Source organism: Myotis nattereri (assembly GCF_964212035.1).
Source record: "Myotis nattereri genome assembly, chromosome: 14".
Lineage (NCBI taxonomy): Eukaryota > Metazoa > Chordata > Mammalia > Chiroptera > Vespertilionidae > Myotis > Myotis nattereri.
This window is the reverse complement of record NC_138089.1, coordinates 7,113,126-7,130,104: the sequence shown is the minus strand read 5'-3', so window position 1 is coordinate 7,130,104 and position 16,979 is coordinate 7,113,126. Positions and strand designations below refer to the sequence as shown.

Here is a 16,979-nt window from a genome sequence, read left to right as displayed (position 1 = left end):
CCCTCACATCACCTTATCTTTAAGCCTCTAGTGCAGTGTTTCTCAACCTTGGCTGCACATTAGAATCACCTGGGAATCTTTTTAAAATCCTGATTTCTGGGCCTCATCCTCCGGAAATTCTGTTTCTTTGTTACTAATGTTGTGGCCCCACCCCATAACAAAGAAACAGAATTTCCGGAGGACGAGGCCCAGAAATCAGGATTTTAAAAAGACTCCCAGGTGATTCTAATGTGCAGCCAAGGTTGAGAACCACTGCTCTAGTGTGAACTCTGTCAAGTGGAGCCCCAGTCATTTTACCCACTAACCGAATCTGTTCTTCATGTTCTCTAACTGGCTTCCTCTTGGGAAGCCTAGAATGTTGTATGTTTCCAGATTGAGGATTCTGGAAACAACTTCCCAGGAGATCGGAGGTTAGCCCTGACCTAACCTTCAGCCCCTCGGCCCTTCCTGGCGTACATTGGGGCAGTTGAGACCCTGCTGCCAAGGAGTTACCAGGGTTACAAGTGCCATGACTCTCACAAGGATGAGGTCAGCTGTTAGCACCTAAGCTGGAAACAGCCAACAGCTGTTGGTTCTAATGTCACACTGCCTCCTTTTAATTCTTTTCTTCCTCAGGCATTACACACATCCTTCCCACCATCTTAAACACTTTCCTGTCATTCTCTGTCTACTTTCTATCCGTCTTCACTCTCATTTAAAGTTGCTTCCTGACCTTTTTCCTTGCCCCCTTCCTCTTCTGAGTTAGTTTGCCATGCTATCCTTTTACAGTTTCCTGATCTTTTCCTTCGTGCGACTTAATTTCTTACAAAATTATCCTACATTTACCCATGTGGTCATTGTCTGTTTCCCAACTCCAGGAGGCCGGCAAGCACAGCTATGTCTTTCACTATTGTGTCAGGTCCGGGATCTGACACAGAGAGGCACTGTATGAATATTTGTGGATTTATGGGTCCATAAATGAAAGACTAAATGATTAAAAGGCAGACTGCCTTTTCTCTTGTCTATTCATATTAAATGTCTGTGCCCATCCTGGCTAAGGGTAACAACTGTTATTGTATATTATTGGAGATGCTGAAGATATGATTTTTTTTTAAAAATATATTTTATTGATTTTTTACAGAGAGGAAGGGAGAGAGATAGAGAGTCAGAAACATCGATGAGAGAGAAACATCGATCAGCTGCCTCCTGCACATCTCCTACTGGGGATATGCCCGCAACCCAGGTACATGCCCTTGACCGGAATCGAACCTAGGACCTTTCAGTCCCCAGGCCAACGCTCTATCCACTGAGCCAAACCGGTTTTGGCTGAAGATATGATTTTTGTCTGCCACATAATTCTGTGGCCTTGTGGAATTTTATTAAAATTGACTACAAAAACCAGAACTCAGTGACATACACAAATCAGCGTTCCTTAACTGGCATGGTCTTGACAGGTTGGGCTGTGATTTATCAACTTATTTTGCTATAGTTCCATTTTTGTTCCTTAATTTTTTTCCAGAAATGAGCTTTAATTCTATTTAGATCCATTTCCATTCTATTTATTAAAAATTACTAGAGAACTATTATTTTTTCTTACTAGGATTCATAATGCTTTTGGGAGGATTTGTTTTGGCTTATCTAATGGAACTTTGAAGTGGGTAGGAAGAGAAAATGGAGTGACACTTGCTTCAGAAGAAAGAAAGAGCAGAGTTTCCTACTGGGTAAAAGAAAACAACAGTGGGCTCTGTTTATTTCTAAAATTAAACTATTCCACGTGTTAAACATTAAACATATCACAAAGATAGGCTTTTCCCAAGCTGATTGGGTGTTTAATTCATAGAGAAAGCATGCATTGTTCTGCAGGATGCACTGTGGTTGCACTGGCTCCCAGAAGATTCGCTCAGAGGTATCTATGAGTAGTCACACCCTAAACTACACAAACCGAGCAGTTTTAAAGATGTGGAAAATCTGATGCGCACTGTTTCCCAGTCGCTCATGCCTCAGGACAAGAAGTGGGGAGGTGGGAATGAAACCCAAGACTGCTGCTTGTATTTGCTAGTGTGGTACTACTTGCCTGTATGACCCTGGAAAACAGAATTAACTTCTCAGAGCCCCAGAACCCCATCTGTAAAGAGGAGCAAAACCACCTACCTCAGACTTATTGCAAGGATTTCATGGACTAATATATGGAAAGAGTCACAACGTCCAGCATATTCTGCATGCCCTAGATATATTATTATTACTTGGCATGGAACAGTGGGTAAGTGGTAGTGAAGGGCAGAGACTCCAGGGGCCTGCCTGGGTTTGAATCCTGGATCATCAGCTTATTGGCTGGGCCATCCTGACCTGACCCTTTCATTTATATAAAATAAGGATATAGTAATACCTGCTCTATAGGGTTATTATGAAGACTGAGCATTTGCCAGCTCCTGTCCATGACAAGTGCTATGTAACTGTTTGCAGTTGTGACTGAGACCCCCACATCTGCAGAAGACGGTGGGAACTTGCACTGAGCCATCCGATGGGCAGAGAAGTCAGGTTCCACCATGTGCCAGATGTACAATTATGAATAAGTTGCTGACTTCTTTGAGCCTCAGTTTCTTCTCTTTGTAATATGGGGATGATTCTAGTGGTAGTGCCAAATTTTATGAGAAATCAATGAAATAATGCATATGTAAAGTGCTTATTTTTAACATAGGGCCTGGAACATGGAAGTACTCAGAAGTCATAGCTACAGTGAATACTTTTCTTTTTTTAAAATATATTTTATTGATTTTTTTTTACAGAGAGGAAGGGAGAGAGATAGAGAGTTAGAAACATCGATGAGAGAGAAACATCGATCAGCTGCCTCCTGCACATCTCCTACTGGGGATGTGCCCGCAACCAAGGTACATGCCCTTGACCGGAATCGAACCTGGGACCTTTCAGTCCGCAGGCCGACGCTCTATCCACTGAGCCCAACCAGTTTCGGCAGTGAATACTTTTCTTATAACTATTATTACCATCACTATTATTGTTTCCATTATTTTTAATTCTATTGTTAATATGTCTCTGGCTTAGGTAGAAGTTATATTCTAAGATGATTACACAAACCCTCTATGGAAATCAACATGACTAGTATGTGGAAAATAATGTTGAGGTTTATTCTTTCTTTGGGTATTTTTGTATAAATGGAGCTATTTCAGAAAATTGACAATATTCAGTAAAAGTCTTATCATGCATTTATAATTTCATAGGTCACGGAAGATAGAAGTTAATTGGGGTTAGTGTTAGGTGGACAGCCTTATATTCATGGAATATGACTCATAGGAAACACCAGGAACTAAAATTTCCAAAATAGAAAGATAAAAAGCCATCGCATAAACCATGTTTAAATCAAGTTTGTATCTGTTTCATATCTTCACTGGGATTGTGTTCATAAAATTTTGACATTTCTTAAACTTCTAATGTTATATCTCATTTATGACTGAAAACCATGAATCATACCCACGCATCATGGGAAATGAATGGATAAGCACTTGTTCTGTTGGTAACATTTTCCACATTAGTCATTTGGGTCACTGTGTCTGCAGTATCCGTATTTAAACCTTTGTGCTGTTTCACAATATATCCTTAAGTTCAGCTTTCTTTTTTTTTTTTTTTTTTTTTTTTTTTTTTTTTTTTTTTTTTTTTTTTTAGAAGGTAGGGAATAAGGAAGCAGATAAATAAATTAGAATTTAGGGCTGTGAGAAATGCAGGGCTCTGACTAGCACTTGACACGGTAGTGCCCTATGTTTTCAAGGAAGGTGGGAACTTGCACTGAGCAGTTAGATGTGCAGAGAAGTGCAGATATTTGTACCAGGCCTAGGTTGTCAGATACTCTCAAGTTACCACATGGAAGTGCTGATGAAATTCCTAGATGTATGTTCTGGAGAGATGAGAAAAGTTAGAGGAGACACAGGCTGGGTAGAGTGGATGTTAGTGCCTCCTCATGTGTAGGGTACAACTTCTATAGGCACAGGGAAACTTCTGGGATAGGTGCCGATATCTGCTGAGAGTATGGAATGCTATGAAGGCTAGAACCTGGAGAGAAAGTGAATCTGAGGTTAGTGTCATCGGGGTCATAGAATGGAGGACCTTTTAAGCCATGACTAGGAAGATGGGCTTTATTCAAAGGTCAAGAGGGAGGTATGGAAGAGTTTTAAGTAGGAGCCATAGGATCCTATTTGTGTTTCTGAAAGATCACTGTGCCAAGACCAATGAGGAACAGTGCAGACGAGAGGATGGCGTGGAATGGGGAGATGCAAGGGATGAAGAAGCACAGGCTGGGTGAATATTTAGACTTAAGTGGTGACAGAGTGAGGGGAGAAGGAAGGGGCCTGTGTGGTAGAACAGAGGTCTTACAGAGGTGGAGCTCTGAGGAGAGAGACTCAGGCTGGATGGAGTGGATATTAGCGCCGCCTCCTGTGGGGGGTGCAAGGTGGAACAGTGTCACTGGGAGAGCTTTAGGGTTGGCACTATTCTGGGGCAGAGTTTGTTTCAGTCAGGTTTACATTTTCATGCATGAAAGTCAATAGCCAATTAACAGTTGCCTGAACAAATAGGGATCCATTTAATCTCGTACAAGAAGTCAGAGGTCCATGATCACGACCATTCTTCTAGTGCAGTGGTTCTCAACCTTCCTAATGCCACGACCCTTTAATACAGTTCCTCATGTTGTGGTGACCCCCAATTTCATTGTTACAAATTGAACATAACTAAAGCATAGTGATTAATCTCAAAAACAATATATAATTATATATGTGTTTTCCGATGGTCTTAGGCGACCCCTGTGAAAGGGTCGTTGGACCCCCAAAGGGGTCGCGACCCACAGGTTGAGAACCGCTGCTCTAGTGGCTCCGTGATGTCAGAAGGATCCTCACACTGACTTGCCTTGGTGTTTTCCTCATGGTTTTTACCCATGGTTGCAAGATGGCTGCTGTTCTTCAGTTGTCATATCTGCTTTAAGAAGAGGGTAAAGAAAAAAGGGGTGAAATCTGTAGTGGGAAAACACAGGCTTTCCCAGGAACCCTCTGTGGATGTCTCCTTGCATCTTATTGGTCAGAACTGGATTAAATGGCAACTCCTCACTGGGCACATTGCTGCCCTGATCAAGTGATGGTTCTGTGAATAGGAAATGGAGGAAATGGGACTTCTATATGCAAAGAGTTGTCCAGTTTGCTTCACCAGGTTCTGGTAAGGGGTAAAGGGGTGTGGAGAGCTTGAGGAATAAAGGAGTTTAATCACATGGTGAGAAATTTCAGTGGGCGCATTTTCTTTCAACTCTGCAGTCAGCCCCAAACTATAATTTCACATTAATATAAGTTATGAAATGCATTTAAAGTTTGCCTATATTTTTGTTAGTTATCTTCAAATATATATAATATTGAATTGTCCTTAAAATGGACTAAGCACATTTCCCTATTTGATAAAAATTCTCAACCTACAAAATATATTTTTCTCAAATTTATTCCAAATCTTCCTTAGCCTGAAACTGTCAGTGGACCTCTTTCGGTTTGCGCGACCCTCAGCCTGTGGGTCGCGACCCCTTGGGCGGTCGAACGACCCTTTCACAGGGGTCGCCTAGGACCATCCTGCATATCAGATATTTACATGACGATTCATCACAGTAGCAACGTTACAGTTATGAAGGAGCAACGAAAATAATTTTATGGTTGGGTCACAACATGAGGAACTGTATTTAAAGGGCCAGAAGGTTGAGAACCACTGGCTTTAGAGCAAATGTGGAAAATTCCACTCGTGTTCACTTACTGATGTGTAAGTGAAAGCAGGGAATACATGATGGAAAATGCCACACCTTTTACTGTGGTTTTTTGTATCTGTAAAAGATATAATTATTCTCTGTTTAAAACTGGAGAGGGGAAATGCCTGTTCACCCTTTCTGAAGGTAATGTTATTTGGGTATCATAGGATGCCAATATTTGTCCTCCACTCCAGTTTAATTCAAGGCAGACTCACCAACTAATAGATGCAGAATTCTGTTAGTGGCTGTGTTACCTGACAGTGGTTATGAAGATAAATAATGTCCAGTCCCTGAGGAGTAGAAGGGGCAGAGGCTGTGTAAGTGGCATCTGAAGCCTAGCACTCTGCCACATAATCTTGGGAATACCCTCTGAACTGGCTTATTCTATGGAATTGGGAGGAGAGAGAGGAGATAGGTATGTAGTCCCTACCGCATGCATATACAAATGATCTCTGAAACCTGGTGGCAGGGCTCTCTGAGGTACAAGTAAAATCTGGCGGGATGTTGCATAGAGATTACTTTCTGTTAGGAGGCTTTAAGAAGGCTTTGTGGAAGGTGGGTTTGAACACCATGTTGGATAATGAAGAAGGTTTACAGGATGATGGACAACGGCCCCAGGCTGAGCAAATGCACACAGTGTGTGTTTGAGGGGTTCAGGGATTAGGAATTGTTTTCAGTAAAGGACAAAATGAGGAGAGCCTTGAAAGTCTGGCTGAGTGGGTTTGGACTTTGTTCTCTAGGTGCTGGGGAGCAACCAAGACATTTTAAAAATTCATAGAAATTTAATTTTGATACAAGTGGAATTTATTGGTCAAAGAATATGTATAAAGTTTCCATAGATTTTAAATGTTAAACATTTTATTTGAGATAATTGTAGTTCACACACGGTTATAAGAAATAGTACTGCCTGGCCATTGTGGCCTAGTGGTTGAGTATCGACCTATGAACCAGGAGGTCATGGTTCGATTCCTGGTCAGGACACATGCTTGGGTTGCGAGCTTGATCCCCAGTGTGGGACATGTAGGAGGTAGCCAATAAATGATTCTCTTTTATCATTGACTAGAGGCCCGGTGCACAAAATTTGTGCGGGGTGGGGGGCACTTGGCCCGCTCTGCATGCTCTTCAATCTGGGACCCCTTGGGGGATGTCCGACTGCCTCTCACAATCCGGGACCTGCTGGCTCTTAACCGCTTGCCTGCCTGCCTGCCTGATCGCCCCTAACCACCTCTGCATACCTGCCTGATTGCCCCTACCTGCTCCCCTGCTGACCTGATTGCCCCTAACCGCCTCTGCCTCGTCCCGCACCCAGGACCCAGGATTCCCTCCTCCAGCCAGTCGCAGGCACCCGGGACCCAGGCTTCCCTCCCTCTGGCTGGCCGCAGGCACTCAGGACCTGGGCCAGCTTCACCTGGGCCGGCTGCAGTCGCAGGGCACCGTGGGTGGGTGGCTTCGCCTGGGCCATAGCGGCAGGCACCTGGACTGCAGAGCGGGGGGGCTTGTCCCTTTCCTGGGCCACAGGCGCAGGTGCTGGCTCCCAGGACTGTGGGGCGGGTGGCTTGTCCCTCTCTCGGGCCGCAGGCTGGCTGGTCCCCATCCCTCTCCCGCAGGCACATTTGTGCCTGGCTGGTCCCCATTCCCCTCTCCCCAGTGTTGAGTGTCTGAGCTGTTACGGCGTGACGGCGTGAGAGTGTGATGACCATTTGCAATTAGCTCTTTATTATATAGGATGTTTCTCTCTCTCCCCTCTCCCTTCCTCTCTGAAATCTGTAAAAAAGAAGTACCTAGAGATCCTGAGCACGTGCCGTTTCCTCAGGGTAACACCTGCCACAATATTACAACAGGAACCCACCTGAAGACTTGAGGAGCATCCACGATTTGCCTAAATTCGTGTTGTGAGTAGGTGATCTTAGTAGGGATGAGAGAATGGATTGGAGGCACAGCATGGAGGCCAGGAGACCTTTGGGAGGCTCTTGGAATTATTGAAGAGAGGGCATGAAGAGTGATGATGGGATTGGAAAGGAGAGGATATGCAAATAGAAACAACAGGATTTGGCAATCATGTCAGGGTGATAAGAGCAGTTGATGCGGTGTGCAGTTGCTCAGCAAGTAGGGATTTAGGACCAGTCGTGTGCTGTACACTCTGCTAAGCACTGCAGAGGTTAAAGATGATCTTACAGAGACTGGGCAGTGTGGCGGAGCAGAGGTTGGGGCACAGATAGAAACTATCTTAGACTGGACAAGACAGGACAAGACTACACCCTTGGAGGAGGTAAATACTTTTCTGCTATTGCTGGTTTTTACCATGTGATAATGTAGGTCCAGATTTTCAGAAGCCAGAAATCTAGATTTTTATGTGAGATCTCCCAATTTTTAAATGTTACCTAATACAATTTGAAAAAAAAAAAAAGAAGATGCATACCAATTAGCATGCATCTATGGGCCAGATTCACCTCACAGATTAGCCTTAGCTGTTGTGACAGAATGTTTAGAGCTTAAGTTATTCACTGTTGTGTAACAAATCACCCTGAATTTAGTGGCTTAAAATGACCACCATTTTATTATTTCTCACAGTTCTGAGGGTTGACGGGGCTCACCTGGGAAATAGTTATAGGCAGATGATGGCTAGGGCTGGAGAACTATAAAGGTCCATCTTGGCCTGAGACAATGGAAATTTCTCTTCCTTCATACAGTTGGAGGGCTCTTGTGGCCTCTCCATGTGGTCTCTCCATTCACTAGGGTAATGGGATTTCTTACATGGTGGCTGCGAGCTCCCAGAGTGAATGTTCCAAGAGGGGACACATGAGAACAACCAGCCTCCTTACGGCCAGTCCAGGATTGCCAGAGCGTCACCCTGCACCTTCTGCTGGTGGAGGCAGCCCAGGCTCACTGTGGGAGGGGCGCGCGTTTGAGGACGGCCATCTTTGGAGACTGCCTGCAGCTGAAGCAGGATCTCCAGCAAGTGGTGATGTTGTCTGTCTAGGAAGTCGGAAGAGGGCACGTTCTCCTGATGCCAGCCATGTTACTCGAAAGTTTTTGGAGAAGTGCATAATACTATGTTTTATGGTAACGATGATTCTGGGGAATGTTTCTTTTTTAATACAATGGCTTCCTTTGGAAACAACTCATTTATAATTATTTAGTTTTCAGTCATTAAAAAAATAATACTATATAAGTCAGTTCTTTTCTGGTTTGGTGAATGTGTGTTTTTCAAATGTGTGACCAGATGTTAATTAATATTGGGTCCTTAATCATGTATGCCTTTAGAAAAGGGGCCCTCAAATAAAATGTTGCCTAAGAATTCCAATTCTTTACTGACCCACGATAGGTGTAGCTGAAATGTCCATTAGCATGGCACCTGTGCTCCTAAGACGGAGGACCTGCCTGTAAAATATGTAGGACCCTGTACAAAATGAAAATGTTTAAAAATGAAGAATTTTAAGATATTGACAGGAAAGCATTAAACCAATCCCCAGGCTCCATGATCTGTAAGGTCATTTACCTCTCAAGCCCACCTTGCTTAGACCCTTGAAAATATGTGCAAATATTGGAGTGAAATGTAATTTTCCAGTAGAGGACCATTGGCTCTAATAAAATTTTCATTTGGTTTTGATACCCAAATTTTTTTAGAAGCACTGTGTAGACAAGTCAGAAAAGATGGAAGCTTTATGTTAGAAAAGCACTCCACTTCGAAGCAGCACTATTCCTTTTGGCCGAGCAGCTGGCCCTGGCAGCCTAGGCTGAGCTTCCTGCCTTGTAGCCCTCCTGAGTCCCAATAGCACTGTCTCGGAAGGTACAGCATATGTATGCCATTGAGGATTTGATAGGCTGTCTACTGAATGTGCTTTTCTCCTTTCCCCTCAGCCCCGTTTCGGAAGCATACAGAATACATTGTTTGTCTAATTGATGGGCTCTAGGTTCATTTGGAGCAGACTGGAACATAGTTCATTAAGCTAAGAATCTGGGGTCAACATTTCTGGAAAGTGCTTGGTGGACTCTAGACAGGGCTGCAAAGTTGCACAATTTCAGGGAGTGCATTAGTCAGCTCAGGCTGCTGTACCAAAGTACCATGGACTGAGTGGTTTAAGCAACAGAAATGTATGGTCTCATAGTTCTGGAGGCTGGAAGTCCAAGATTGAGATGTCAGGAGGGCCTTGATGCCTCTGAAAGCGCCAAGGAGGGAGCAGGGCTGGGCCTTTCTCCTGTCTCCTGCTAGTTCCTTGGCCTGTGCTAACTCAACTCGATGTACTTACATGGCTTCTCCTTGTGTGTATGTGTGTGTGTGCGCCCAAATTTTCCCATTTTATAAAGACACCAGTCAAATTGCATGGGTGGCTCACTCTCTTCCAATATGACTTCATCTTAAATCATCTGCAACACATTCTGAGGTATTGGGGGGTGGGATTTCAACATATGAATTTTGTGGACACATAATTCAACCCATAACAAGGCATGTTCGGATCATATCTGTGAATGGCAGTCCCTGGCATTGTAGAGCTCACAGCTGAGTGGCTGTGCACAGAAGCCCCTGTGGTATAAGAAGCTCTGTCTGCTTTAATATTTTAGAGATGTGTTTGTGGAGGTGACTTTTTGTAATACATGAGCCACGTTGAATTACTTGTTTGGGCTCCTGATTGTAGCATCATGGCTCTTAAAAATTTTTAATATGCTTGTCAATCAGTGGATTTCAAGGCGAAATTACTCTCAGACCTACATGCCTGATCCTTATGATAGAGTAATAATAGCTAACATTTATTGAATGCCTATTATGTACTTAGAACTCTGCATGCATTATCTAATTTTATCTTCACAACAAGTCCATTAGTCACTGTTATTCTTTCATTTAGCAGATGAGAACACTGAGATTAAATGTGGTTATGTGACTTGCCCACGGTCACACAGCTAATTAAGTGGCAGGCTGTGATTTGAACTCAGTTCTGTCTCATTTCCAAACCCAAGCAACATTACATAGGGTGTACCCCATATTTTTTAAAAAATATGTCTTTTAGAGAGAGGGAGGAAGGGAGGGAGGGAGGGAGGGAGAGAGAGAGAGAGAGAGAGAGAGAGAGAGAGAGAGAGAGAGAGAGAGACAGCAATATCAATTGGCTGTTTCCAGCATGCCCCCTACTGGGGATTGAGCCCACAACGTGGGTATGTGCCCTGATTGGGAATTCAACCCATGACCTCTTGGTGCATTGGTCAACACTCAGCCACTGAACCACACTGGCAAGGCTGCCACATATTTTTAGAGGAATACTGTATATGATGGTTTACCATTCAAAGTCTGTTTCATCAAGAGTCTTTTCTTTTTTCTAGGTCATTCCCTGATGAAACATTATCCACCTACATTTATTTTTTTGCAGGATTCTTAACCCTTTTCAAAGTAACCACCTGTCCTTCTATAGGTTTTATGGAAGGATTTTTACTTCAGTAAATCTAGGAATACTCAATCTGAAGTAATTGAAATTACAAATGTAAATGGTGAGTGGGCTTATATATTTGAGTTGTGTGTTTCCAGATCCTTAGGAGAACATAGAAATTAACTCATTTCCTCAACACATGAGAATAGAGCCCTCACATCACCAGAGAATTTCCTACTAGTGATCAGGAAAAGTATGCTCAGCTCATTTATCGCTGTGCTCAGTATAATGTGCTCTGTGGTGAGACCGCAACCGATTCCCTCGGTAAACACCTTTTTACTTTGTTCCTTCTCTGCCAGATAGCAACTGTATTCTCTTTGTCTATCAGAGTGATAGTTCAATTGAATTCAGGCATGTGAAGAGATAGGTTCCTTTCCAGGTGTGACACAGTGTTGGCTGGGAAGCAGAGCCTGGTATCCTCTGACAGATTATGGGGAAGTTCAGATACCAGAAATTACATTTTGTTTGAATGAGTTTTATCTCACTTGCCCATCTGTACAGTATTAAATTGCAAACAATACGATAGAGCCATCTTTCTAAAAATCCTATTTATTCTTGACTAATAGTTCATATTGAGCAAGTAGAAAAGAAAGATAAGGCACAATCAGTGAGGACACCATCTGAGCTTCTCTCATCTCAACAGTCAGTGACAGCCTGAGATGGCGGATGAAGGAGGAAATGGATCGCACTTTTTTTTTCACTATGATACTTTATTTCAGTAAGTATACTTAGTTGAACATGTATCTGTGTATGTGTGTGTATGGCCTTTGTTAAAATACCAGCTCAGGTATTGTTGCTTTTAGTACCACAAATATTGGCTGAGGATCTCTCCCTATTCTAATTGAAGTATTTGCCTAGGGGCTATGGAATACTTTATTGTATTTTTCCTGTGTCTGATAGCAGTATTTTGGGGAGCAAAGTCATCTGGGAGCACATTAAAGATATGAATTCCCGGGTCCTGGATGCCAGCCCTACTGACTTGAGGGCTCCAGGAAATGCTGCCCAGCTTTGCTGTGGTTCTTTGCCTCACCATTGTCTGAGGTGTGTCAACACAAGGTTGAAGGTTCAATGCAGTTTTCTCTTATTTGGTTCATGTTCCTCTTGCCTGTCTCTCCTACTGTTTCCTTCCCTCAAATGTAGTAAAGAAAATGATTTTAAGGGCTATTCCAATGGCTTATTTTTTTAAATTGTTTGTGAAGGACTTTGTTAATTTTAGCAATATCACAATTCTATCTTTTATTGTGTGGTCTATATGAAAGAAGCCATTGGGGAAGAAGTGTGTGTGTGTGTGTGTGTGTGTGTGTGTGTTTTATGCAACAAATTTTATTTAGCATAGTTAGTCCCAACATTCAGCACAAAAAGTTTACAGAGGATACAAAGTGCATTAATAAAAGCCAGTCTTTACCAAAAGAAAACAAAAAATATATTATTGATTCAAAATATTTTCCACTTGAATGATAAACTGCAATAACTTATCTGGGCGCCTACTGATCAGAGAAAGAATGAGAAGAAAAGAATGTTTTAAGAAAAGCTCAATCTCCAGCTGGTATTGGAGAAGTCAGTCGAGGTCACTGATGCCACAGTCTCTTTACTTTTTGCATTAGTACCCTCAGCTGGAACTGTCTACGGGACAAGACCTCCAGGTCTATTACTCCCCACCTTAAGGCTTCTTCCAGGTAAAAGATAGTGCCTTCAACAGCATTCTTCTCTGCATACAGATTTAGGATCTGTTTATATAGTGGGGCTGTTGGAATGATAACTTCATCAATATCGTTTTCAGATTGTTTTTCCATTTTTTTTTTTTCAAAGTAGAGCTGAATTCTTCATCCTTCTTTCTCAAAAGTTCTATGGTTTTGGTTTTTTTTTAAATCAACTTTAGCTACTTCTTGATCTGAATGGGTATCCATCTCTTCTAGATTCTGGTGACCTTTTTTCAGGTCTTCCTCTGTTCGTTTCAAGGCATTGAGCTCTGCCTAAGCGCGGTCCATTTCCTCCTTCATCTGCCATCTCAGGTTGTCACTGGCTGTTGAAATGAGAGAAGCTCAGATGGTGTCCTCACTGATTGTGCCATCCCCACTGGGACCAACAATGGTCACAGGAGGCTGGGAAGGGTACTGAGAGCTTGTTGTGGCAGGATAAGGACCACCAGGTGGGTGAGCACAGCCTGGATAACCACTGGGATTGGAAGGGTATCAGGAGGGGCATGGAGAGATTCCACTGGGCAGGCCTTGCATGTAGGAAGTATTCCGTGGCCCTGTTGCCTGGTATGATGGATAAGACGTTAAAATTGTAGGTCAGGAGCAGACTGGAGGTTCATCTCCAAACACCACAATCATGACCTGAATAAGCCCTAACAAGTCTGACTGAGATGTTTCCATTCGTGTAGATAAGAAAGATATATCTTCCCATTTGCATCAACATGCTTTCCCGTTTTAATAGTCATTGAACTAGTAGGCTTAACAAAACAGTTAGGGGGGTTATATGGGTATGTGTCCAGCAGCCGCAGGCATATTGGAATATTATATGTATTTCCTCTATAAAGCACAAGAACTGTTCCAGTGAGATTCATTATTTCCTGGGAACTGCCATCATTAAAAGCATATGAATCCAATACAGGTTGGAGATCTTTGTATAACGTAATCACATTGATAGTTTCACGCCAGTTAGGTCTCTGTATTTGTACTTGGACACCGTTTTCTTGAGCTGCTCTCAGACACGCCATGACAGCCACCAGAGACTCCATCCCGCAGGCAGAGGGTCAGCCGCTCTGGAGCTGCCCTTCCCCACCCCTTCCCCACTGCACACTGCACACTGCACACTGCACGCCAAGTAGCCAGGCCCCTGCCGCCTGTGTGCATGTGTGTGCCTGTGTGCGTGCATGTGTGCGTGTGTGTGTGTGTGTGTGTGTGTGTGTGTTCACTACCCACTATTCTCTGTAGCAGATCTCGGGAAGATACTAGCAGTTCCATTTTGAACAACATGCTGTTTGTTCTTTCTGAGGATGAGCCCTGGGTTTCTGTGCCAGTGGGTGTTGTTCTCAGTGCTTTTCAGCAACTTATGACTCTCCTTTCTATACATCCCAGACTTGAGTGCAGATATTTCTCAAGGGAGGCTGCTTTTTGGGGTGAGAAAAGGGAATCAGAATTCTTTGAAAAGTGATTTTGAGGATTTTCTGGGATTCAGAAAAGTGATTTTGAGGATCTTCTGGGATTCTAGGTAGTAATGACTTCCTCAGTGTTTAGTGGCCAGGATTTTGAATTCTCTAAGTATATGAAACAGTCACAACCAAAGGTTCTAATGGATTTTTAAAGAGATGAAGTTTTTAGCTGAGACTATCTGACAGGTGAGTTCCCTCCCCCTCCCCTGTTAGAGGAATCCCTTTGTTGAGAAGCTGAGTTAGCAAACGAGGCTTCTCTTTAACTCCTGATAAAGACCTAGAGAGCAGGAATATCCCCAGTGACTCCGGTGGCTACTCCTGAAGGAGTAGAAATCTAAACAATAGTTTTAGAGGGAGATTCTTCTTTATAAAGGACTTCTTAACATAGGAAAATCATAATTTAACAGTTGTGAAGTTAAAACATTATTGTGATTTTTTTCTAAAGTGTCAGATCCAAGGTCTAGTTTCCATTGGAGACCCCCAGGTAAATCTCAAGGGTTCCATATCCCAAGCTGGAAAGATTGGCCTGGATTTGAGCTCCAGCACCCAGCTGGTTGGCTTTTGTTTGTTTGGGCTGGTTAATGCAAGTGAGAGCCTGTTATCTTTGTCAAAGTGCTGCGGTTGGCTTTTCTTAATGGTAAAATCTATCTCTCTGCTGTCTTTTCCATGAAAGCTTTGTGCTAGCAGATAACCCTTAGCTGTGGAGCTTTGCTGATGGACGTGGCACTGAGTATAATTCAGGTTATCCTGCGAGGGGCTTAAACATTCCTCTTAGGGCTGAGGCAAGGCAAGCTGAGTCATGGCGTGCTGGGGCAGGTGTCCTGAAATCACAGCTGCAGTAGCAACAACAATTTAATAGCAGTAGCTGGCCTAGCATTATTGATGCTTCCAAAGTGCCAGGTATTCTGCTAAGTGCTTTACATGTATTATCTCACTTAAACTGGCAACAGTCCCATTAGCTAGGTACCATCTTTCATCTCCTTTTACAGATAACCATCTCGAAGTCACATGACTAGTCAGAAGTAGGAGTGGCCTTGAATATTCTGATCTTCTGGCCTAAATCCATGCATTTAATGACAGCGCTACTCTCTTAGACCCAAGTACACATTGTTACCCACTTTCCACTCCTTAAATCACATCATATTCAGGTTTTACTTAGTAATCCAGGGACCTGAAGATTCTCTTTTCTTATTTTTCATGAGTTTAGATTTTGAGTGAGAGGAAAATACAACATGAAAAAGTTTAACCTTGTGAAACTGAGAATGACCTTCAGCCTGAGGTCATGTCCATCTACCGAATGGTCAAGGGGAAAAAGATATCAGGGGTGTGTGTATGTGTGTGTAATGTTGGGAGGGTAAGGTGAGAGAGAAAGCGATAGATAGGTGGACACATCCAGGGTGATTTTTACCTTCTTAGAGGAGAAGGAGTGATATTAAATATAATTTAAGAACTAGAGTTCAGAGGCCAGCTAGGTAATAATGTCATAGGAGGGTTTATGAAAAAGAAAAGGTTCTGTGATCAAATAAATTTGAGAAACTGTACATTCTAACATCCATTTGGAGAGCAACAACAACAAAACACTCCCAGCATCTAACACTTACTGATTGCTTCCTGTGTGCATGTTAAATGTACTAACACTTCGCGAGACAGGTGCTATTTCAGTATCAATTTCACAGGTGAAGAAAGGTCATCCTGCTCTGGTGTGGGGGGGGTTGGGATCCTGATGAAGGGAGTTGGTCCCAGCACTGAACTCCTTCCTATCTACTGCTGCCTTTCCTGGTGGCACCAGGAGCGCATAGATACGCACCAGGCCCTCTTCGAAGGTCTTTCATGCATGTGTGTTTACACATTTAACCCTCTCAAGCATCATAATTTGCGTCAGTATATTAAAGGCTCTGGAATGCCCTGCAGTCAGAAACTTGTTCATCTGTGTCCAGTGTTTCTCTGCTTTACTTGAAGACAGGATTCTCCTGCCTGTCTTTGGAGGGGGAGAGCTGAAGGGAAAGTATCTGCCTGTGTGCACGTTAGGAAATTACGAACAGGAGAATCATCTTATTCTAACTTTGCTTCCCCTCAAACACAGGTTTGAGACACGATTTATTTTCAAAATGGAGCACAGAGTCTGGCTTCATTCTGCAACTGCCCATGCCTGTGACCTTCATCAGGCTCCACCTTGCTGCCCCAGGGACACTAATTCCTGCTTTTGTCTACTTTATGGGAATGTTGACAGTAAATGTTTAGAAAGCTCTTTGGGCTCCTTAGAAAAAGAAGCTACTGAAGTCCATGGTCTTGGTAATGTCCTGTTAAATATGTAGAGTTCCTTCATTTTGGTTATCATTGAAAAATGAATGGACAGATTAAATAGTTTTAGCTTACCCGGAGGAGGAAAGAAAACATACCTGGAAAATGTTCATTGCTCCCAGGAGCCAAATCTTCAAGTTTTCATATGTGGCATTGAGATGTCATGATTGGCAATAGTCACTTAACATTAATATTGAGTCTGTTATAAGATTATGGAAGCCATATGTTTGTTTCTATGGTTTTATCCTTTTGAAGTCCAAATATTTGAGGCCAGAGACCCAAATACATACATCTGGGCATATATCCTTGGAAGTGTATGTTATTTAACATTCTCTGTTTTAGC

General features: G+C 42.9%; 1 protein-coding gene and 1 pseudogene across 6 annotated transcripts in view; one reads left to right on the top strand and one right to left on the bottom strand.

Moving 5' to 3' along the window:
- MITF (melanocyte inducing transcription factor) overlaps positions 1-16,979 on the top strand; it is a gene marked incomplete at its 5' end in the record, with an annotated part of 240,918 nt that overhangs the window by 33,046 nt on the left and 190,893 nt on the right. The window lies entirely within an intron of this gene.
- Positions 12,747-16,979, bottom strand: part of LOC308530078 (tumor susceptibility gene 101 protein-like) — an 82,270-nt pseudogene continuing 78,037 nt past the window's right edge. The window contains exons 2-3 of the transcript in view: positions 13,414-13,881; positions 12,747-13,254 (exon numbers count right to left, since the gene is read on the bottom strand). The product of the transcript in view is annotated as a tumor susceptibility gene 101 protein-like (transcript). The remainder of the gene's footprint in view (positions 13,255-13,413; positions 13,882-16,979) is intronic.